The 23,750-nt window shown below is 42.2% G+C and overlaps 1 long non-coding RNA gene and 1 pseudogene across 1 annotated transcript in view; one reads left to right on the forward strand and one right to left on the reverse strand.

The window, feature by feature from the left end:
* Positions 1-348: 348 nt before the first annotated feature.
* The window catches only part of LOC144340740 (uncharacterized), a 75,809-nt gene continuing 52,407 nt past the window's right edge, over positions 349-23,750 (forward strand). Inside the window, exon 1 of the long non-coding RNA XR_013417030.1 lies at positions 349-473. This is a non-coding gene — a long non-coding RNA (uncharacterized LOC144340740). The remainder of the gene's footprint in view (positions 474-23,750) is intronic.
* Positions 8,503-10,494, reverse strand: LOC716028 (leucine-rich repeat-containing protein 59 pseudogene; annotated as a pseudogene).

The raw sequence follows: 23,750 nt of genomic DNA on the forward strand, positions 1-23,750 counted from the left end.
TTCAGGGGTACATGTGCAGGTTTGTTACGTAGGTAAACTTGTGTCATGGGGGTTTGTTGTACAGATTATTTCATCACCCAGTTATTAAGCCTTGTACCCATTAGTTATTTTTTGTGATCCTCTCCCTCCTCCCACCCTCCACTGTCTAATAGGCCCCAATTTGTGTTGTTCCCCTCTATGTTTCCATGTGTTCTCATCATTTAGCTCCGACTTACAAGTGAGAACATGCAGTATTTGGTTTCCTGTTCCTGCGTTAGTTTGCTTAGGATAATGACCTCTAGCTCCACCCATGTCCCTGCAAAGGACATGATCTCATCCTTTTATATGGCTGCATAGTGTTCCATGGTGATATGTACCACATTTTCTTTTTTTTTTTCCTTTAGGAGGATGTTTATTGTGTTTGAGATGATACATCAGGTGCTCTCTGAGCTACAAAGGGTAAAAGGAAATCCTCTCATTACAAACTGACAAAGGTAAATGTACCACATTTTCTCTATCCAGTCTATCTTTGATGGGTGTTTAGGTTGATTTAATGTCTTCTTTGCTATTGTGAATAGTGCTGCAATGAATATACACATGTATGTGTCTTTATAGTAGAATGATTTATGTTCCTTTGAGTGTATATCCTGTAATGGGATTGCTGGGTCCAATGGTATTTCTATTTTTAGGTCTTTGAGGAATCACCACACTGTCTTCCACAATGGTTGAACTAATTTACATTCCCACCAACAGTGTATGCTTTTTTTCATTTAGCTGTTTTTTAATTTTAAATTTATTTTAATCAATGAGAACATTTAAAATAGTATTACTAGACATAAAAAGACAGTGCCCTGTCCCTTTTGATTTTTGCTTTCTTGAAAACCATTACAGCCGGGTGCGGTGGCTCAGACCTGTAATCCTAGCACTTTGGGTGGCCGAGGCCAGGGGGCTTGCCTGAGCTCAGGAGTTCGAGACAAGCCTGGCACATGGCAAAACCTTATCTCTACTAAAAATACAAAAAATTAGCCAGGTGTGGTGGTGTGCACCTGCAGTCCCAGATACTCAGGAGGCTGAGGCATGAGAATCAATTGAACCCAGGAGGTGGAGGTTGCAGTGACCCAAGACTGCCCCACTGCACTCCAGCCTGGACCACAGAGTGAGACTCAGTCTCAAAACAAAACAAAACAAAAAACCATTACAATTGTTTTCAATTTTTAGCTGTTTTGTTTTTGGTTTTAGCTTTTTTATTTACCTTTGTGTTTGTAGATAACATGTTTACTAACGTTTTATTAAAAATTATTTTTCTTTTCTTTTTTTTTTTTTTGAGGTGGAATTTAGTTTTGCTCTTGTTGCTCAGGCTTAAGTGCAGTGGTGCAATCTTGGCTCACTGCAACCTCTGCCTCCGGATTCAAGGGATTCTCCTGACTCAGCCTCCTGAGTAGCTGGGATTAGAGGGCCTGCCACCACACCCAGCTTATTTTTTAATTTAATTAATTAATTTATTATTTATTTTTGAGATGGAGTCTCACTCTGTCACCCAGGCTGGAATGCAGTGCTGCTATCTCTGCTCACTGCAACCTTTGCCTCCCAGATTCAAGCAATTTTCCTGCCTCAGCCTCCTGCGTAGCTGGGATTATAGGTGCTCACCACCATGCCTGGCTAATTGTTTTTTTTTTTTTTTTGCATTTTTTTTTGTAGAGGTGGGGTTTCACCATGTTGACCAGGTTGGTCTAGAACTCCTGACCTCATATGATCCACCCTCCTCAGCCTCCCAAAGTGCTGGGGTTACAGGCGTGAGCCACCATGCCCGGCCATATTTCAACTTTAGACATTATTAATTGGTTTTCTATTAAGGAAGATGAGGACTTTGTTCTTTTTCTCAAACTCTCTCTCTCACACACACATTCAGATACATGCTTCCCCATGTCTCACATGTTCCCTCAAAAGGGTATGTTTTCGGCCGGGCGCGGTGGCTCATGCCAGTAATCCCAGCACTTCGGGAGGCAGAGGCCAGCGGATCACTTGAGGTCAGGAGATCGAGACCAGCCTGGCCAACATGGTGAAACCCCATCTCTACTAAAAATACAAAAATTAGCCGGGCATGGTGGTGGGCACCTGTAGTCCCAGCTACTCGGGAGGCTGAGGCAGGAGAATTGCTTGAACCCAGGAAGCGGAGCTTGCAGTGAGCTGAGATCGAGCCACTGCACTCCAGCCTGGGTGACAGAGCAAGACTCCGTCTCAAAAACAACAACAAAAAAAGGGTATGTTTTCATTCGATAAATTCTTATGTTTATGTTATTATGTGACAGCTCATTATTTTCAGCTAAGTCACATAGTGACTTACATTACTTGTTCAACTAGTTGTATATTCTAGTTAGTAATGTTCAGTGTTAGTGTTTTGTTTCTATTGTTTCTTAGGCTCCAACCACTAATTTATCCTCAAACTGTACCTACGACTGAAAAATCTTTTCTGAATAGCCTCACACATCACATACTCATTTTTATTTTCTTTGGGGGGATACCCTTTCTTTTATCTTCTTGATCCTGTTTGGACTGGTTGTTTTCTAGGAATTTTGAACAATTGTCGTTTTGAATTTCTATTCACCATGATCCCAGATTCTTTCTTTCTTTTTTTTTTTTCTCTCTCTCTCTTTTTTTTTTTTTTTTGAGATGGAGTCTCGCTGTGTCACCAGGCTGGAGTGCAATGGCATGATCTCGGCTCACTGCAACCTCCACCTCCTGGGTTCAAGCAATTCTTCTGCCTCAGCCTCCCGAGTAGCTGGGACTACAGGTGCCCGCCACCATGCCCGGCTAATTTTTGTAGTTTTAGTAGAGACAGGGTTTCACCATGTTGGCTAGGATGGTCTTGATCTCTTGACCTCGTGATCTGCCTGCCTCGGCCTCCCAAAGTGTGGGATTACAGGCGTGAGCCACCACGCCCAGCCTCTCTTTTTCTTTTCTTTTATGCTTTTCCTCCTTTGCTCTTATGTTGGCTCTTTCTCTCTCTGCTGTCCTGCTGGTTTTATTTATTTAAAATTTCATAACTGTCATTTTATGGGTACAGTTGTCTCTCTGTGTCTGCAGGGCATTGGTTCCAGGACCTCCCCACAATCCTGCCTCTGGCAGATACCAAAATCCCCAGAACTCAAGTTCCTTATAGAAAATGGCATAGTATTTGCATATAACCCACTTACATCCTTCCAATATACTTTAACTCATCTGTAGATTACTTATAATATCAAATACAGTGTAAATTGCTATACAAATAGTTGTTATACTGTACTTAAAAAATTGCATTTTTTATTGTTATATTGTTATTTTTTGTTTTCTATTTTAGCTTGTTAAACACACTTTTAACCTCGAAGTTATTTATTTTTTTCTGAGTATTTTTGGTTCATGGTTGGTTGAATCTGCAAATGTGAAATCTGTGGGTACAGAAGGTGGACAGTATTTGGGGTAGAAGTCAAGATAAAAATGTGAATTTTAACAAAAATGAAAAAAAGAAGAAAAAAAGAAAACAAAAAGAATAAGAAAAAAACAAACAACAAAAACAACAAAAAAATAAAAAATGTGGATTTAATATGTATGTAACTGGACCAAATTTGTTAACTTTTCTTTTTTTTAATGATCAAGGGTATATAATACTTAGGGGTTGGGCCTGCCTGCCTTCTCTCCCTCCCTCCCTTTCCAGAGAGAGGGAGGGGCAGAGTAGGACCCCTGAGACACCCTCCCTGATAGCTTATTAATTTTTCATAGATTTTGTTTGAAATATCCTAGACAGTTGTCCCTATGAGTCATGCTTAAAATACTTTATCTTTCATATGACATTCAGTAAATAAGGATGAACTCATGGGAGATTTAGGTATAAGCTAAATTTTAGCTTTTCAGACCAATCTGAATAGCTGATTCTCTGATATAAAAGTATAAGATGTCCAGTCATCCTCTTTGTACATGGTGAGCCTTTTTTGTTTTATATTTTCCTTGTATCACAAAAATTTATTTAGGACATTTTAAAATAACGTAGTGAGATAGTAATGTTCTATATTAGCATGGTGTCTTTTATCCAGAAGGTTTGCCAAGTACTTTGTAACTTGAAGGAGAGATTGTTTTGTTCTTAATTTAAAAGCACCTCATTCTGAGATGAAATATTATTATTTTATGAGGCACAGCTGTACAAAATAGTATTTTAATGAAAGAAGCAGTCTTTTATGGAACTCTGAGAATCAGATGAGTATGCTGACACATAATTCACTAGGCTCTTTGAGTTTCTTGTAGGATGGCATCTAAATTTTGTTGGACAACTGATTGGATTTCCTACTTTGAGTTATGGAGAAGTGCCATCATTTAATTATTAATAACATGTTTCATGGCATTCCATACCTGAAATTAGCATCTACAAACTAACCCAAATGGGGAGTCTCATGAAGACTGCCCAAAAGTTAGAGGCACAAATAAATGAAAGATTTTGACATAAAAGTTATTGTAATATTTATTATATTTTTAGTTTCCAAAGTAATAGAAATGCCAAGATTGTGTCAAGAATATTCTGAAAAATGAATAGGATGCTAACAGTTATTTTGACTCCTTATGGTCATTAGTACAGATTAACAGGGAAATAGATTTAAGAACACTATAAAGATTGTGTTTACCTGGACAGTAAATCTTGCTAGACATAAATTTTCATCTTTAGTAAGAGATTCAAAATAGTTATTTCATATACATATTACTAACTTTTAAAAATCCCAAGTTAATCCCAGTAACATAGAGCCAAGTAAGGTAGCAATACCCGATATTCTGTTTTGTAGACTACTATTTCATTTCTAAATATAGCAACACTGCTTATTTGGCAGTCAGAGTTCTGGCAACCCAACCTAAACATGCAGCTGAGACTCTAAACATAAATTAAAAAGGGCCCTGAGTGGTCACAATAGATGTCAAAAAAGCCAGAACTTTATTGAGGTAGAGACATGCCAGCCCTCACATTTAGCAGATATTCATACATTCCATAACTGTTTATAAAAACAGAAAGGCTGCTATCATGAAGCACATTGACAGCAGAGTCTGCATTAGTTTAGCAAGATTTCCAAACATGAACAAACAAACTTGTTTTGCTGTTAACTACTATCCAATGCGAAAGTTATTCCTGTTGAACTTAACTTTTTTTATTTTTTATATTTTTGAGATGGTGTTTCATTCTTGTTGCCGAGGCTGGAGTGCAATGGCATGGTCTCGGCTCACTGCAACCTCTGCCTCCTGGGTTCAAGTGATTCTCCTGCCTCAGCTTCCCGAGTAGCTAGGATTACAGACTCCCGCTACCACCCCTGGCTAATTTTGTATTTTTAGTAGAGACGGGATTTCTCCATGTTGGGCAGGCTGGTCTCGAACTCCCAACCTCAGGCGATCCGCCTGCCTCAGCCTCCCAAAGTGCTGGGATTACAGGCATGAGCCACTGCTCCCGGCCGTACTTAACTTTTTCAACCATACTGAATTTTTCTTGGGTCAAATAAGACCACCAACTCACATCAACTTAACAGCCAGCATGAATTGAAAAGCTCAAGGTCATGTCAGAAATCTTTCAAAACTCATAGGTTAGGAAATAGAATGATAATGCCTTACATAACTGATGGCAAATTTATTCACTCAACAAACATTGTATTGGGTGCATACTATGTGCTCGGTGCTGTTCTGCTGAAGAGGATACATTAGTAAACAAAATCCTTGACCTCATGAAACTTATATTCTAGCAGAAGGAGGTAGAAAATAAGCATAATAAATTAACAAATGATATAGGGTGTGAAGTTCTTAAGTATTATGGCAGGGTAGAGGGAGATAGATTAAGCTGTGGGGGTGGGAATGTCCCTGGTATGTTTGAGAAACTATGAGAAGGCCCATTTCCTGGGCAGAACAATGGGGAGGCAATCCAGTCAGTGAGGTGAGAGGGCATGCCATCGTGTACACCTTTTTTTTTTTTTTTTTTGAGACAGAGACTCACTCTGTCACCCAGGCTGGAGTGCAGTGGCCGATCTCTGCTCACAGCAACCTCCACCTTCCAGGTTCAAGCGATTCTTGTGCCTCAATGTGCTACCATGATCCAGCTAATTTTTGTATTTTTAGTAGAGGTGAGGTTTCACTGTATTGGCTGGGCTGGTCTCTAACTCCTGACCTTGAGTAATCTGCCTGCCTTGGCCTTCCAAAGTGCTGGGATTACAGGCATGAGCTGTAATGTACCGGCCGATCATGTACACTTTGTAGGCCATTGTCAAGATGCTTTTACTTGGAGTGTGATGACGGAGAGGTCATGGGGCGGTGGGAGCGGGGATTGAGATGTCTGAGATACTCCTTCAGAAGGATCACTATGGCTGTGTGTGAATGGAGAATAGATGATAAGGAATCTAGGATGAAAAGAAGAACACAGTTGGCAGGCAACTGTAGTAATTCAGATGAGAGTTTATAAAGCTTCCAAACATATTAAGTATTTGATTATAAACTTAAAAGTCTAAATCTATGCTGATATTGAAGGTAATGACCACACATTCTTAATTCTTATACAAGGCATGAGATTCTTTTTTCTTTTTCCTTTTTTTTTTTTTTTTTTTTTTTTTGAGATAGGGTCTTGTTCTGTCACCCAAGCTGCAGTGCAGTGGCAGCATCTCTGCTCACTGCAACCTCCGCCTTCCAGGTTCAAGCGATTCTTGTGCCTCAGCCTCCCAAATAGCTGGGACTACAAGCACCTGCCACAATGCTGACTAGTTTTTGTATTTTTAGTAGATGGGTTTCACCATATTGGCCATGCTGGTTGCAAGCTCCTGACCTCAAGTGATGCACCTGCCTCGGCCTCCCAAAGTGCTGAGATTACAGGCGTGAGCCACCATGCCTGACCGGCATGAGATTCTTTTTTTTTAATTTTTTTTTTTTTTTGAGACGGAGTCTCGCTGTGTCTCCCAGGCTGGAGTGCAGTGGCGTGATCTCGGCTCACTGCAAACTCCGCCTCCCGGGTTCACGCCATTCTCCTGCCTCAGCCTCTCAAGTAGCTGGGACTACAGGCGCCCGCCACCACGCCCGGCTAGTTTTTTGTATTTTTAGTAGAGACGGGGTTTCACCATGTTAGCCAGGATAGTCTCGATCTCCTGACCTCGTGATCCACCCGCCTCGGCCTCCCAAAGTGCTGGGATTACAGGCTTGAGCCACTGCGCCCGGCCCTTTTTTTTTAATTTTTGAGACGGAGTTTCCATCTGTCACCCTGGCTGGAATGCAGTGATGCGATCTCTGCTCACTGCCACCTCTGCCTCCCAGGTTCAAGGGATTCTCTTGCCTCAGCCTCCTGAGTAGCTGGGATTACAGGCACCTGCTACCACACCCAGCTAATTTTTGTATTTTTAGTAGAGATGGGGTTTCACCACGTTGGTCAGGCTGGTCTCTAACTCCTGACCTCGGGTGATCCACCCACCTCGGCCTCCCAAAGTGCTGAGACTCAGGCAAGAGCCACCGCGCCTGGCTATGAGATTCTTCTGCAAGAGTGTCTGCCCCGCACGTGGCACTTTCCCATGGAAGCTACCCATGCCCAAACCTTGCATCAGCTCAACTGTTTTGGACAAAGTGACCTGTCCTTTCCTTCCTTCCAGCCTTGCATTGATTGACTAGAGAGGGAATTGGACTCAAGTACAGTCAGCCATGGCATGCTAGTCCTTCAGGAGTGGGCCTGGGAAAAAAGGCTCCATCTAAATATTTTTGTGCTGATTCAACCAGATTCTTCTCAGGGATTTAACTGAGAAGAATGAAAAGAAAACTAATTGATAACAGTAAGAGAAGGGGTCAGACAGGAGCAGATATGTTAACAGTGGAATGTTAGAGTAAGAAAAATTCTTGAAGTCCTGCTTCTCAGGTCCCTAGGGAAGTTTAAAAATCTGAATGGCCTTCTAGTTTCTGGCTCTGTGAGGCAGATTCTAAGTGATTCCTGCTTTCCCTGAGTTCCATGTATGCGTTAACTTGTATTGCTATCCCTCCTCATGTTACACTACTTGGGGCAAACTGAATACATCTCTATTCCTCACATGTAAAGAGCCTAACAGAAATTATAACCACTTGTGTTAACAGTCTTCTTGCATTTGTAATCATCTATCAATGATTTTAGGCTATCACACATTGGGAAAGATTTTCACTGTCTACATCACTAATGTGTAGTGGAGAAGAACATGGAATTTGAAGCTAGCCTACCTGAATTCAAATGCCAGCTCCATCCTTTACCAGTTGTGTGATCTTGGGCAAGGAATTTAACTTGTCTTTCTGTTTCCATATTTTTTTTTTTTTTTTTTTTAAAGAGATACATACTACTTAGAGTTGCTGAGAAGATTAAATGAGTGAATACTAAAATCTCTCAGACAGTGCCTGGTGCATAATAAAGAATCGGGAGGCATCATCATCCAATGATGAAACAAGCCATTATTTCTAGATGATAAAAATTTCTCTGGGTGACTACTATCATGAGTTGGTTAACTGCTATTAGTTAGGGCAGTGGTATTTTTTTTTTTTAATTACTTAGATTCCTTCAAAATAGTTAGGTAATTCCCATACCCTATTGGCATATTTCATAAAGGTCTCATTACACTTTTTTTTTTTTTTTGGTGACAGCTGATCATTTAGTAGAAACGAGTCTTTACACAGTTGTGTAACAACTAGAAATGGCTATGTTTTCTTTCTCCCGAACCCCAAGCCTATTCCTTTAGGCATGCAGGTAACTGTCCCCCGCCACCTCCCATTTCTCCTCATTCCACCCGGAAACCGGAAACCCTGACTAAGGAACGAAGAAGTCCTACAAAGAGGAGGTCTCAAGTACCAATCTGCAGCCATTTGATTATGGCAGATAGGTCTGATGCTAAAAACAGTTTGTGTCTAGCAGAGCCCAATTCCACAGGAATCCAAGCTCCAAGGCTGGGAGGCAGCAGGTGCTGGGGACAAGCTCACTGCTGAGAGTTGGTCTGGAGGGCCCACTGGAGGATCTCATGGCGGTGCAGACCCTGGACCGCATTGTCGTAGATGATGTTCACGCTGGTGCAGAGGGGCTGCTGCTGCGGCTATGTCACCGGACAAGCAACCAGCCCTCCTGCCGCACAAAGCAGCAGCAGCAGCAGCAGCAGCCTCAGCATAGCCCAGGAATGAGTGTGCTTCCCGGGGAGTGGCTTGCGGAGGCAAGAGTCGGACTTAGATTTCGGTGCCTGATTTGTTTCCCTCTTAGGTTTCCTCTCCTGTTCCCGCTTGGCTGCTTTGAGGGCATCATACTCGTTTCTCCCGCGCTCCTTCTCTTCCGCGTTCTCCCGCTTCCGCGTTTCCCTCTCCTGAGCTTCCTTAGCTGCCTGCTTGGCCTCAGCTTCTCCTCTGCCTCTCCTTCTACTTCCGGCCCCGCTGCCTCTCCCACTCCTGGTCTGCCTGCACGGCCTTCCTGTGCTGTGTGTGACGCCTTGTTTGCACATTGCTTCCACGGCTTCTCCCACCGAAGCAGTCGCCTGCCATCTTGGCCAGGCCGGGATCCAGAGGTTATCCTTCAGGTCCAGCCACTTCAGGTTCTGGAGCTGAGCAAAGCTGACAGGCAAGGTGAGCAGCCTGTTGTTGAGGAGAGCCAGGTCCTGGAGGTTGACCAAATGACCAGAGTCCACCGGCAGCTGCTGTGGGTTGTTCTTTCTAAGGTCTAGCTTCGCCAGGTGTGTGAGGCCACAGAAATCCGACGGTAGAATAGTCAGTTTATTACAAGACAGATCCAGTGTGGTGGTCTTTGGAAGGGCAGCCAGTTCCTTGACCGGGACTTCATTCAGGTCGCTGAGGCTCAGGTCCAGTTGGTTGCAGTCCAGCTGGTGGCGGAGGTTCCCGCCTTCGCTACCTGCCTTGGTGATGGTGAAGCTGGCTGAGCTGACCTGGCTCCGGGGTTCCGACCGGCAAGGGGAAGGAGCTGAAATGCCGCTGGTCAGTTCAGCGGGGCCCCCACGCAACCCACCACACCTGAGCCCTCCGTGCCTACACCCTGTTAATTGTAGAGAAACAGATATCTAGGGAAAGGAGAAACAGGCAGTCATATCTGTAGAGTGCCTGCTGTATACAGGAAGGAAATTGTGTTTGGTACTGGGGAAGGTGATACTATTGCAGAAAAACTGAGTTCTCGACACACGACCGGGAAAATTTAGGCACACAGACACATTGTAGGGTTTATTGGGTGAAAAGAAAAAAAGGAAAGAGGAATTCTCCGCAAAATGAGAAAGAGTCTTGATAGCAGGTTTCCCGCCTCACAGACTGAATCCCAAGGCACCACACAGGAACTGAGGAGGCCGGGCTCCTCCACCTGCAAACGGCCTGAACTTCGCGAGGCTCCACCCCGTCCTCCCAGAGCGTAGGTGGACATTATGCAGAGAGAATCAGTCGAGAAAGGACGGGTTTCATCTAGAACCAGCAGTCTGGTTTTAGGCTTGAAGGCAGGCAGGGTTTCCCCAGGGACCCTTGGCTGTCTGCTGTCTCTATCAATACCGACATCCGAAAAACTCAGAACTTACAAATAGAATCTGAACTCCATGAGGACTTAGAAGACTGTTTTAGTGGTGGAGGAACCTATGTTTGTCTTTTTTTTTTTTTTTTTTTTTTTTTTTTTTTTTTTTTTTGAGACGGAGTCTCGCTCTGTCGCCCAGGCTGGAGCGCAGTGGCGCGATCTCGGCTCACTGCAAGCTCCGCCTCCCGGGTTCACGCCATTCTCCTGCCTCAGCCTCCCGAGTAGCTGGGACTACAGGCGCCCACAACCGCGCCCGGCTAATTTTTTGTATTTTTAGTAGAGACGGGGTTTCACCGTGGTCTCGATCTCCTGACCTTGTGATCCGCCCGCCTCGGCCTCCCAAAGTGCTGGGATTACAGGCGTGAGCCACCGCGCCCGGCCTATGTTTGTCTTTTTAAAACATATACCAGCACCTGGAATATAGTAGACACTCAATAAATATTTTTTGAATTAATGAATGTTGAATAAATGAAAAATAAGCACAATGAACAAAAAGGCAGAGATTTCAAAGCTAGAAGAGAAGTATAAGTAAAGGGCTATGGAAACATAAAAGAATGGATGATAAATTCTGACCACATTGGAATATGTGTATATAGAGAGAAGATTAAATATTTGAATTGGATCTTAAAGAAGAGTAGAGCTTTGACAAATGGTGCAGTGGGGTGGGACTTAAAGGGAGAGCTTTTCTACCAGAGGGAATTCCAAAGAATTAGAGATGTGAACATGCATATTTAGTCTGCGAAACAAAATAGATTGGGGGAATTAGAATTCAGAAGAGGTGGAGGACAAGAGTGGTTGGAAGGCAGTGACAGGAGATGTGCCTGGAAAGACTGTTTGGAACAAGAATGTAAAATGACCTCCTGTCCCATACTTCAGACTATTCTACAGGCATGAAATTAAAAAAATAAAAAAAGTTTCTTTTCTTTCCTTTTTTTCTTTCTTTCTTTTTTTTTTTTTTTTCCTGAGACAGAATCACGCTCTGTCGCCCAGGCTGGAGTGCAGTGGCGTGACCTAGACCGGAGTGCAGTGGCACGATCTGGGATCACTGCACCCTCCACCTCTCGGTAGCTGGGATTATGGGCTCGCACCACCACGCCCAACTAATTTTTGTATTTTTCGTAGAGACAGGGTTTCACCATGTAGGCCAGGCTGGTCTCAAACTCTTGACCTCAAGTGATCCACCCACCTTGGCCTCCCAAAGTGCTGGGATTACAAGCATGAGCCACCGTGCCTGGCCCTAAAGTAGTTTCTTTTGAATTATATTCATATATACTCATACTATGTAAGCAATGCCAAATAGTCTTTAGTACAATGCAGACCTAATGAACTGTGAGATTTTAAAAAGTAATTTTCATGACAGTGTGGACAGAGATTAGAGTAGGGAGAGAGAATAGATTTGGAGGGGGATGAGTGGGTTATTGTACTAATTCTTTTTTTTGTTTGTTTTTTTGAGATGGAGTCTCACTCTGTCACCCAGGCTGGAGTGCAGTGGCGTGATCTCGGCTCACTGCAACCTCCGCCTCTGGAGTTCAAGGATTCTCCTGCCTCAGCCTCCCAAGTAGCTGGGATTACAGGTGCCTGCCACCACACCTGGCTCATTTTTGTATTTTTAGTAGAAATGGGGTTTCACTATGTTGGCTAGGCTGGTCTGGAACTCCTGACCTCAATTCCGCCCGCCTCAGCCTCTCAAAGTGCTGGGATTACAGGCTTGAGCCTCTGCGTCCAGCCTGTACTAATTATTATGAGAGGAAAAATGTTTTTAGGATTTCTGGAATTTGAACAAATACATTTTGACTCCAGCAATCATTATAGAATCCTGCTATGGCTTCTACAATTAACAGGGCTTTGAGTTCCTTTTCTTCACTAAAGTCAACTCAAGAAACATTTATTAAGGCTGGGCACGGTGGCCTATCCTGGGCGAGAGAGTGAGACTCTGTCTCAAAAAAACAAAAACAAGACAATACAAAATATAACTAGAAAGAAATATTTATTAGAATCCTATTATGCATTGTATACCGTGGGGAATGCAAAGCAATAGAGAGCAAGAAGCTCCAGTCTGCCAGGAGACATGTATCAGGCTCAGTCATGAAGAATGAGATAGCAAATGTTTAGATCTCTGATGATTTGATTGGAGAAAAAAAAAATGGTATTTTGGTGCAGTTTCTTTTTTGTTGTTTCCTTTCTTCCTTTCCTTTCTTCCCTCCCTCCCTCCCTCTCTTCCTTCCTTCCTTCTTTCTTTTTCTTTTTCCTTCGTTTTTCTTTTCCTTCCTTTTGGCCTTCCCTTCCCCTCCCCTCCCCTTCCTTTACCTTCCTTTTCTTTCTTCTTTCTTGATGGAGCCTTGCTCTGTTGCCTAGGCTGGAGTGCAGTGGTGCGATGTTGGCTCACTGCAACCTCCACCTCCTGGGTTCAAGTGATTCTCCTGCCTCAGCCTCCCAAGTAGCTGGGATTACAGGCACATACCACCATGCCCAGCTATTTTTCTGTACTTTTGGTAGAGATGGGGTTTCACCATTTAGCCCAGGCTGGTCTCAAACTCCTGAGCTAAAGCAATCCACCTGCCTTGGCCTCCCAAAGTGTTGGGATTATAGGCGTGAGCCACTCCGCCCAGCCTCTAAGAATATCTTTTTATTCTTCAGAACTCTGTGGAGCTCTTGGGTGTCCAAACCCAATGAGTGTGCTCTGAATCTGGGACAATTCACTCTCTGCCTTTGTGTTAATTCTGAGCCTTGCTGTCTGGGGAATGGTGGCAATTGCCTTCTCGCTCTCAAGGACAGGCAGGGTTCTATGAAGGCAATGTAAGAGGGTAAACATGTAGCAAAGCTGGAGGTGTAGGATTCCTGGTCACCACAGCCACTATACTTGCAAATGAAGTGAACCCATTCATTTATTTTGAAAACAGTTGGTTTTGAGGTAATGTGTTGTTAATAACTAATGCTATATAATTGTTTTAGAAAAGAAACATTTTGGCCAGGTGCGGTGGCTCATGCCTATAATCCCAGCAGTTTAAGAGGCAAGGCAGGTGGATTACCTGAGGTCAGGAGATTGAGACCAGGCTGGCCAACATGGTGAAAACCCATCTCTATAAAAATACAAAAAGTAGCTGGGCTTGGTGGCGATGCCTGTAATCCCAGCTACTCAGGAGGCTGAGGCACGAGAATTACTTGAACCCAGGAGGTAGAAGTTGCAGTGAGCCGAGATCATGCCGCTGCACTCCAGCCTGGGCAACAGAGGAAGACTCCATCTCAAAAAACAAAAACAAAAAAGAATTATTTAAAAATTGCCACAGGTGTAAGCAACGTACTTAACTAAAAATTATCCATTTAGTCAATGTACTTAATGGGACTACTGAGGTAAAAAACAAAGTTTGGGGCTGGGCGCGGTGGCTCACGCCTGTAATCCCAGCACTTTGGGAGGCCAAGGCAGGCAGATCACCTGAGGTCAGGAGTTTGAGACCAGGCTGACCAACATGGAGAAACCCCATCTCTACTAAAAATACAAAGTTAGTTGGGCGTGGTAGCACATGCCTGTAATCCCAGCTACTCAGGAGGCTGAGGCAGGAGAATTGCTTGAACCCAGGAGGTGGAGGTTGCAGTGAACTGAGACTGCAACATTGCACTCCAGCCTGGGCAGCAAGAGCAAAACTCTGTCTCAAAAAAAAAGAAAAAAAAAAAAGAAGTTTGGAGTAAGAGTGGATTTGTGGATAAGGCAGGCTGAAATGAGTCTGAGAACTGTGAAGAGGTGAAGGTTAGAGCCAAGGATCTGAAATAGTTGGGGGTTCTTGCTGATCACAGTGAAGGCTTTTGCTCGCTACAGCTTTTAAAGTGAGTTGCCCAAATCTGTAGACGATCCTTCTACAGAGAGTAAGGAGTGAGTATCTACATATCTGTTTTGGCCTGCCTAGACTGAAGGCTCTAGGAACACTCTGCGTGTGTTCAATCTAGGCAGGCCAAAGCAGATATATAGATACTCCATACTCATTTCCCCACCACTACTGGCTGGAGCTTCACCTGGCCAAAAACCTTTCTTGATTTTAGCAGTAGGCAGAGCCATGAGGGAGATACACACGTATATATGTGTGTGTATGGGGTTGAGTAGGAAGCTGTAGAACAGGTGGAGGGAAGGGGCAAGCGAAAACTGGTTCCTTTGTTAGCTTCAGGATCCTCTAAGCATATTATTTCCTAGGGACCATCCTATTCCTTTATCTATCCATCCATCTGTCCATTATTCTCCATCATCCACTCACCAATCCATCCAATGGATATACTAGCAATTTTTTTGAGTCCCTACTATGTGCTAAGCATTGTCCTAGACTTGGAGCTGCAGTAGTGAATACAATAAAGTCCCTGCTCTCATAAAGTTTACACTTTAGTAGAGAGACAGAAGTACATAGTAATTCATCTGCTAATAAAAGCTTTGAAGAAAAATAAAGTGATATAAGGAAAAAGAGACTGGGCTACTTTACATGAGGTGGTCAGCAACGTTCTTCCAGGGAATGTGACATTTGAGCTTGAAGAAAGTAAAGTGTGAACTTTGTGGGTTTTGGAGGAAAGTGCTCCAGTCAAGGATTTAAAAAAACACAAAAAAGAGGAGGATGGCTGGAGCAGAGTGAGCCAGAGGACAGAGATTAATGATGAAGTCAGGAAGTGGGAATAGTGGTTTTTCTTTACTTTTTTAAAATTTGGATGATGACTCAAAGAAATACTTTTTTATACTATAACCACATACATATTCTTAAAACTGAAAGAAAACTTTTTGTGAAACATTTCCTATTTTTATTTGCTATACATTCTAATATTTTTATTTTATTCAATTCAAAATTAAATATTCAATTCAATTTGATTTTATTTTCAAGAAGATACTGAGTGTGACACACTAAATTAATTTCATGACCCATGAATGAGCCATGATTCACAGTTTGGAAAGTTCTGATGAGGCTTTGTTGATTGGTAAGGTTTGGATTTTATTGAAAATATAAAAGGAATTATTAGAGCTTTTTAAGCATATGATTTTAAAAGAATTATTTCAGCTGTTGTATGGATAACAGACCTTGGGTGGGTGGGTGAGGGGCAAAGGTGGAAGCTGGGAGATGCGTCCGTTCAGTTCTTTCTGTAACTTTACTTATCACCGTTAGTATTCATCAAACATCTTTTATCATGTGTGTTAAGGATAGGAAAATAACAACTAGCTTTTATATAGAAGTTTTATAGTTTTCTTAAAATGGATTAACACATGCAAAACTTGAAAGAATTGGTGCTCAGTAAACTTCAATTTTCTCTATCCTCAAGCCTTAATGGAATCTTCTCTTTGGCTGAACAAGGTTGATTGAACAGAGTTCAGTTTCTCTGCAAATCTCATTTTGTTGTCCAATCTTGGTTGGCCTCAGGCTGTGTTCCTTTGATGCCACACTTATCTTCTTGTATCTGCACCTGCACAGCCAATGTCCTCTGACTCAGATGGCATCTCCGTGGTGGGTCAGGGCTTTCTGTCCTTGATAAAATGGCTCGAGGCACATGATAATTGTGTTATTGCTGTTGATAGCAGAGAAACCCTTAATTGTGTACATCTTGCTCCTGAATACATGTAGTTAATGAATGTGAAAACTGCTTTTTTAAGGAGAGAAGTTTCTTTGGCAAAGAAGAGATAACAGGGAAAAGCTCCTATGGAACTCTTTTAACCCAGAGGGTGCTTGATATTTTCTGTTTCTTTCTCATGATGTACCTTTTCCCCTTTCTTCACTCTGCTTTGTTTTCCTGAGAGGCTGACTTTTATGAACTTTCCCAAAGGCTCCCTTCCCCTCTGGTTTCAAGTTGGGTTTGGCCAGTGGAAGACACCTGTGGAGATCTGATAATGAGAGGGGAATGGGTTTTGGGTATTTACTGCTCCAGCTTCCTTTTTGTTGGGTTGCCAGTCATTAATTTTGTCTCTCTGATAAAGGTCACAACTTCTTTCTTTCTTTCTTTTTGAATTTTTAGTAGAGATGTGGTTTCTCCATGTTGGCCAGGCTGGTCTCGAACTCCTGACCTCAGGTGGTCTGATGGCTTTGGCCTCATAAAGTGCTGGGATTACAGACGTGAGCTACCGTGCCTGGCCCAAAGGTCACAACTTCTTTTTTTCTGAGATGGAGTCTTGCTCTGTTGCTTAGGCTAGAGTGCAGTGGCGCAATCTTGGCTCACTGCAACCTCCACCTCCCAGGTTCAAGCAATTCTCCTGCCTCAGCCTCCAGAGTAGCTGGGATCACAGGTGCCCACCACCATGCCCAGCTAATTTTTTGTATTTTTAGTAGAGATGGGGTTTCCCCATGTTGGCCAGGCTGGGCTCGGAATCCTGACCTCAGGTGATCTGCCCTCCTCGGCCTCCCAGAGTGCTGGGAATACAGACGTGAGCCACTGTGCTGGGCCAGATCACAACTTCTGAGGGGGCAGCCCTCTGTGACAACTACAGTTTTCTCAGTGGATTCTAGTAACTCTCTCTGACCTTTCAGACCAAGGCATGGTAATGGCTCCTAGTTGTTCTTGGTTCCAGGGAGCTGCACCAGCCTTTGTTTCTCTTAACACTGCCTACTCCTTTGTAAAAAAATGTTTTATTAAACTCTCCTCAGTTGTTCCATTTGGTACCTGCTAGTCCCATGACTGGATACACAGAGGTTCCTCTACAGGGAGAGCTGGATGGGAAAGTATACAACTTTTTTACTGAAAATACTTAAAGCTGTTTAAATATCAGAAACAAGTTTGTCTTAAAGTAGCGGAAAAGGGGATTCTCAAATTAGTCTATCCGTTTGTCTATGGCCATCAACACATGAATACTCATGGTCTATATGCACCTCTTCTAAGCAGAACTGGTAGAATTATTTTGAAGAGAGAGTGTTTATAGTAAGCCTTAAATGTCTGTGTGTATATATCCACAACTAGGAAGAAGTTCCTTATACAATTATTTCAATTGGCAAAAGTAGTAGTGGGATGTGATTGAATAAGAGACTTCTAGTTATGAGACACATTGAATACTAATTCACTGTGAATCACAGATACTCAGTGAGAAAGATTACTGGTTACAGGCAGCATGCAATCATATTTAGAGCATAGATTTTGGAGCTCCTGGGTTCAAATCCTGCCTCTGGTATTTATTAGTTGGGAGACATTAGGCAAGTTGGTATCTCTGTGCTTCAGTGTCCCTGTCTTTTTTTTTTTTTTTTTTTTGAGACGGAGTCTCACTGTGTGGCCCAGGCTGGAGTGCAGTGGTGCGATCTCGGCTCACTGCAAGCTCCACCTCCCGGGTTCACGCCATTCTCTCGCCTCAGCCTCTGAGTAGCTGGGACTACAGGCGCCCGCCACCACGCCTGGCTAGTTTTTTGTATTTTTTAGTAGAGACGGGGTTTCACCATGTTAGCCAGGATGGTCTCGATCTCCTGACCTCGTGATCCACCCGCCTCGGCCTCCCAAAGTGCTGGGATTACAGGCTTGAGCCACCGCACCCGGCCAAGTGTCCCTGTCTTAAAAGAAGAAAAATAGAAGTGTCTAACATAGTATAGTTATAAGAAATAAATGAGTTAATTCATCTAAGGCCCTTAAGATATTGTCTGTTGCTAAGTATTTAATTACTCTATTTGTATTATCCTGAAAGTAGACAGGAAGTTTCTGGGACAGAGACTGATTATTATTATTTAGAGCAATAATTTTATTTGTTATTTACCACCCCCCCAACTTTCCCCCTACTGTGATGATAAAAAAGCCAGATGGACAGGCTTACACATGGGCGTGTTTGGGGTTTACCGTAGGAGAGAAGCCCTAGAAAGATGAATCTTGGAATTTATAAAGGAAAGAGATGTCCTTTCATTATTTGAGAAAGGGAGAGATACTTTTGCTCCTTACAATAAAGAAGTTCTCTTTGGGAATAGAAGGGTAAAGAGCATAGATTTTTATCTTTTAAAATGTAAGTACCCGTCTCCAAGGGAAGATAAGACAAATGTCTTTAGGTTTACAGCTCCTGGAATGTCATTATGTCTTTGGGTCTCATCTTTTCCTAGAAGTGTAAACACGTACCTCTGGGGAGGTAAATCTTTTATTATCTATTCAGTAATCTTTTGGGTTTAAGGCTGTTCTTTAACCTAAGTCCCAGTAAATTTTTCTAGAAAACTCTGTGGAGAAAAATTTATTTCTGACACCTGACACATAGCAGCCCTATATAAATGTTAGTTATCAGGATCTTGTGAATGAACAGAAGGCATGAAAACTGGAAATTGCAGGTAACTTTTGAGGTTTATTTCTATCTGGAAGTTGTTTGATAAACTTGCTGGCTTTCTCTGTACTACATTAGTGCTGTCTCTTTTCTTTTTTTTTTTGAGATGGAGTCTTGCTGTGTCACCCAGGCTGGAGTGCAGTGGCATGATCTTGGCTCACTGCAACCTCCGCCTCCTGGGTTCAAGCGATTCTTCTGCCTCAGCCTCCCGAGTAGCTGGGACTACAGGTGCCCACCACCATCATGCCCAGCTAATTTTTTTTTTTTTCCAGCAGAGTTGGGTTTATACCATATTGGGCAGGCTGGTCTTGAAATCCTGATCTCAAGTGATTCGCCTGCCTCGGTTCCCCAAAGTGTTGGGATTATAGGCGTGAGCCACTGTGCCCGGTCAAGGCTGTTTCTTAATGAAATTCAAAACTTCTGAAAGCTTGTTGCAGAATCCAAGATAATTTATAGTCGAAATAATCATGAATGTAAGATGTTACATTTAGTTAGTTAAAACCAATCACTTAACATAAATTATCTAATTTAAAACTTTTGGCAATTTCATAAGAAAGATATTTAATATCTATATTTTACAGAATGGAAAAATAAAAGCTCATGGGGGTTAAGTAATTTGCCAAGGTCATACAACTAGTAAGTGGTAAAGCTAGAATTCCACTTCATGTTTATATGACTTCAAAACTCATGCTCTTAACTGATGCAGTTGGAAGCAGAATTTGTTTCTTCAATGGGAAACTCGTAGAAGTGCTCCATTCTCTCTGCTGATAGATGTCAACATCTGGGGATCAGAGATACTGTGAAATACAATGCTCTTTCTCTTCTGCCTGGCCCCAACCAACACTCAAGTTTTGGCTTTGTGTACTGAACCCAGGCAGGTACATTGGCCAAGGCTTGGCTCTGAAAGGCCTGAATTTGGAGTCAGAAAACCTGGCTTTACTTTCTAGTTCTAGTACTTAATCATTTGGTAACTCAAGGCACGGTGGTTATTGTCTCTCAACTTCTGATTATGAATCTGTAAAATGGGAATGGAAATGCTGGGGTTGCCTTACTCACAGGGCTCACAGGGTTATCTGTGAAGATCAAACGGGATAATGTATATCAAAGCACTTAGTAGACTACAAAGTTTTTAGAAGAGTAAGGTATTATTTACTCACTAGTAGACATATTTTTCCAGGCACTGAGTTAGTTGAAGGCAATAACAAAATGAATAATACATGACCATTCAGGTTGCTTTTTAAACTGCTCTTAATTATAAATCATATGTGGTAGACAATATTAAAGCACCCACCAAATATCCATCTCTTTAACCTAATCATACATTTGTTCAGGATGGCAGTGTGCCTGACCTCAGGCAGTGGATCATAATTTGTTTGTTGACATGGCTCACCTGTTGTCTGATGTTCTGCCTCCTTTGCAGTTCAACTTCTATATGTATTGGTTGGACTCTTGGCAGGGAACACAATTTCACCCCAATGATAAATTTAAAAGATTTTAGGCTGGATGGGGTGGTTCATGCCTGTAATACTAACACTTTCGGAGGCCGTGGCAAGCAAATCACTTGAGGTCAGGAGTTTGAGACCAGCCTAGCCACATGGTGAAATCCCATCTCTACTAAAAATACAACAAGTGATCAGGCATGGTGGTGCGTGCCGGTAATCCCAGACACTCGGGAGTCTGAGGCAGGAGAATCACTTGAACCTAGGAGACAGAGGTTGCAGTGAGCCAAGATTGTACCACTTCACTCCAGCTTGAGAGACAGAGCGAGACTCCATCTAAAATAAATAAAATAAAATAAAATATTTTAATGATGAATCCACTTATGGAGATGTGGCAGGGTTAAAGATGTCAATAAAGCACCCAGAGACCAGCTGTTTCCACCCCAAGGCCTGACAAAGCAAGAGATGGAAAGTTACCAGAGTCCAGAGAGGCTGGAGCCTCGGAGAAGGGTGTCTAGAAGAAGCTGTAGTGATGGGGGACATGACCAGTCCCAGAATTCTGCTGAAATGGGACAATGGGAAGGAACAAGGAAGAAATTCCCTGATTTCACTCAACACACACCCTCCAATCTTTGTTCACGTCTCTTATTTTACCTGACCAGAAGCCATAAGGCAAAGAAGCTCACCATCTGACATCATTCTGATCAATAAGATGTAGGGAGAAGTCTGTTGTAGGCATTTCTGGGAAATTTTGGCTTTCCTGTTGAAAGCTCTCAGGTATGGATGAACAGTTACCTTTATTCCTCCTTACCTTCTGTCTATGAATGAGGATGTGATGATCAGAACAGCAACTATATTGCAGTCATGAGGCAATAGGCATGGAGGCAAAGGACAACATGTCAAGTGTGTTGGAGCAGAATGATAGGAGGAGCCTGGGTCTCTAGTGGCCTTCTTAAGCAGCTGAGTCAGTGCCTGTAATCCCTGTCTTCAGAGTTCTTTTTTTTTTTTTTTTTTTTTGAGATGGAGTCTTGCTCTGTTGATGGAATGCAGTGGCGCAATCTCAGCTCACTGCAACCACTACCTCTACCTACTGGGTTCAAGTGATTCTCCTGCCTCAGCTGCCTGAGTAGCTGGGATTACAGGTGCCCACCACCACACTCAGCTAGTTTTTGTGTTTTTAGTAGAGATGGGGTTTCACTGTGTTGGCCAGGCTCATCTTGAACTCCCGACCTTAAGTGATTCGCCTGCCTCAGCCTCCCACAGTTCTGGGATTACAGGCGTGAGCCACCACACCTGGCCCAGATTTCTTGATTTTTAAGAAATTTTTGAGTCTATATACTTTCGGCTGGTCCAATTCGTATATAATATAGCATAGTTCTTTCATAGATGTTGTTTATATTTGGTCTGAGGAGATACAATAAAATCTCTTATTAAAAAATAGCCCAAATAGTGAGAGTAAAGGATTCTCTCAATGAAGGAAGTAAAAATATGGTATCTGGTTTCATACAGTCCCAATATTTTAAACAGTGAGATTTACATCCAAGTACCTTATTGTTACTAATTTTGTCACACTTTTTTCACTTGACATACCTGCTTGTTGTCTTCAGTTAGATTGAAGACTTTGTGCTAATGGGACCATGCTTTTCTCTGACTGCTTAACTGCTGAAGCCTCATGTAATGTCTAGCAAAGAGTTGGTGTTAAGGTCACGAATTTGCTATAATTTTTTCTTTTTGGGATCTTGCTATGCTGCCCAGGCTGGCCTCAAACTCCTGGGTAACTCAGGAATACCTCAGCCTCCTGAGTAGCTGGGACTATAAGTGTGTACCACCATGCCCAGCTGCTATAATTTTCTTAATGAACAATTTTCTCCATCATAGTTTCTTAGAGAAAATTTCATCTTATGAGAGCCGAAACATCAGGGATCCTGATTTCCCTATAAGCCATGAATGTTTAAGGACATTTCTTTGAATGTGAATGAAGAAATGGGAGCAGCTAATTGGCAAGCTAGTTCTGGGTCACAAGATTGTCTATCTAGAAGTTGTTGTGAAGGCTGTGCTGGAATGTCCTGCTCATTTAAAATAATTATACCTGGTTGGGTGTGGTGGCTCATGCCTATAATCCCAATATGTTGGGAGGCCAGGGCATGTGGATCACTTGAGGTCAGGAGTTCGAGACCAGCCTGGCCAACATGGTGAAACCCCATCTCTACTAAAAATACAAAATTAGCTGGGCATGGTGGTGCATGCCTGTAGTCCCAGCTACTCAGGAGGCTGAGACAGTAGAATCACTGGAACCCAGGAGGCAGAGGTTGCAGTGAGCTGAGATTGTGCCATTGCACTCCAGTCTGGGTGACAGAGTGAGACCCCATCTCAAAAATAAATAAATAAATAATAAATAATTATGCCTGTATTCATTCGTCTAGTTCTGAAAATAAATACCTCATATTCCAGTCACAAAACTAAAAGTGGCTTTACTTAAATAAGGAGGAGGTTGCAAACTGGAACACAAGCAGCATTTTATTAGGGAAGAAGGTAGGTTGGGGAACCTGCTTTATTGTGCAAACGTTTTATTTTTATGAGGTGTTATTAATAGTAGTGTATGGTTAGAAGAAAATAAACACCTACAGCAACTGGAATGTTGCTCTCAGCATGAGAAAAATCACAAATATAGCTGTTTTATTTTTAACGACAATTTACTTTTGTGATAAAAACAGCATAATTTAAATGCTGTGATTTATGTTTTGTCCCGTGGCTTCCTTCAATTATATATTGAATTAAAATAATTATGCTAGTATTTATTGTGTTATTTTTTGAATACTGGGATATATAATTAGGTGCCTGTTAATAGATTTTTTTTTTTAAATCAATAACTTGAAGAAAATGGGTTTCTAGTGTTGGCTACCATTTTATTTAAACTGATTATCTTAGATTGATTCTTAGATGTGAGCAGAATTTTGAAGGAGCCAGAGTATATTTAACATTTTGATAATTCGATTATGATAATAGTTCTCTGGTCACAAGAAGAGTATCCCTGTTCATAATCTTATTTTAACTAAGCTACCCACAAGGAGAAAACAGATTTATAATAATTTAGTCACCAAAAAACCTCTGAATTGCTGGGAAAAGGCTTAGAGTATAAACTGAAGAGAACTGATTTGACTGGCAAACTACTGTGAACTATTTTTATGCTGTGTATTTGTTTTCCAAACATTTCAAATTAGCACATTAAAAAATTGAGAATCTGTACTGAGACACTTTATATTGTGAGGGTAGATCAGGAATAGCCTATTTTCCCCCCTATAATCTGCCTCTGCTTATATTTTTAGTTTTCCAGCACCCGAGTAAGGAAAAATACAAGTTTGCAGTATAACAATGACCATGATATTTATTACGCCGGGGGGAAGAAGTAACTATGATAAAAAGGGAGGCCAGGCATGGTGGCTCATGCCTGTAATCCCAGCACTTTGGGAGGCTGAGGTGGGTGGATCAAATGGGGTCAAGAGTTCAAGACCAGCCTGGCCAACATGGTGTCACCACATCTCTACTAAAAATACAAAATTAGCCAGGTATG

This window comes from Macaca mulatta, chromosome 4, assembly GCF_049350105.2.
Source record: "Macaca mulatta isolate MMU2019108-1 chromosome 4, T2T-MMU8v2.0, whole genome shotgun sequence".
NCBI classification, from domain to species: domain Eukaryota; kingdom Metazoa; phylum Chordata; class Mammalia; order Primates; family Cercopithecidae; genus Macaca; species Macaca mulatta.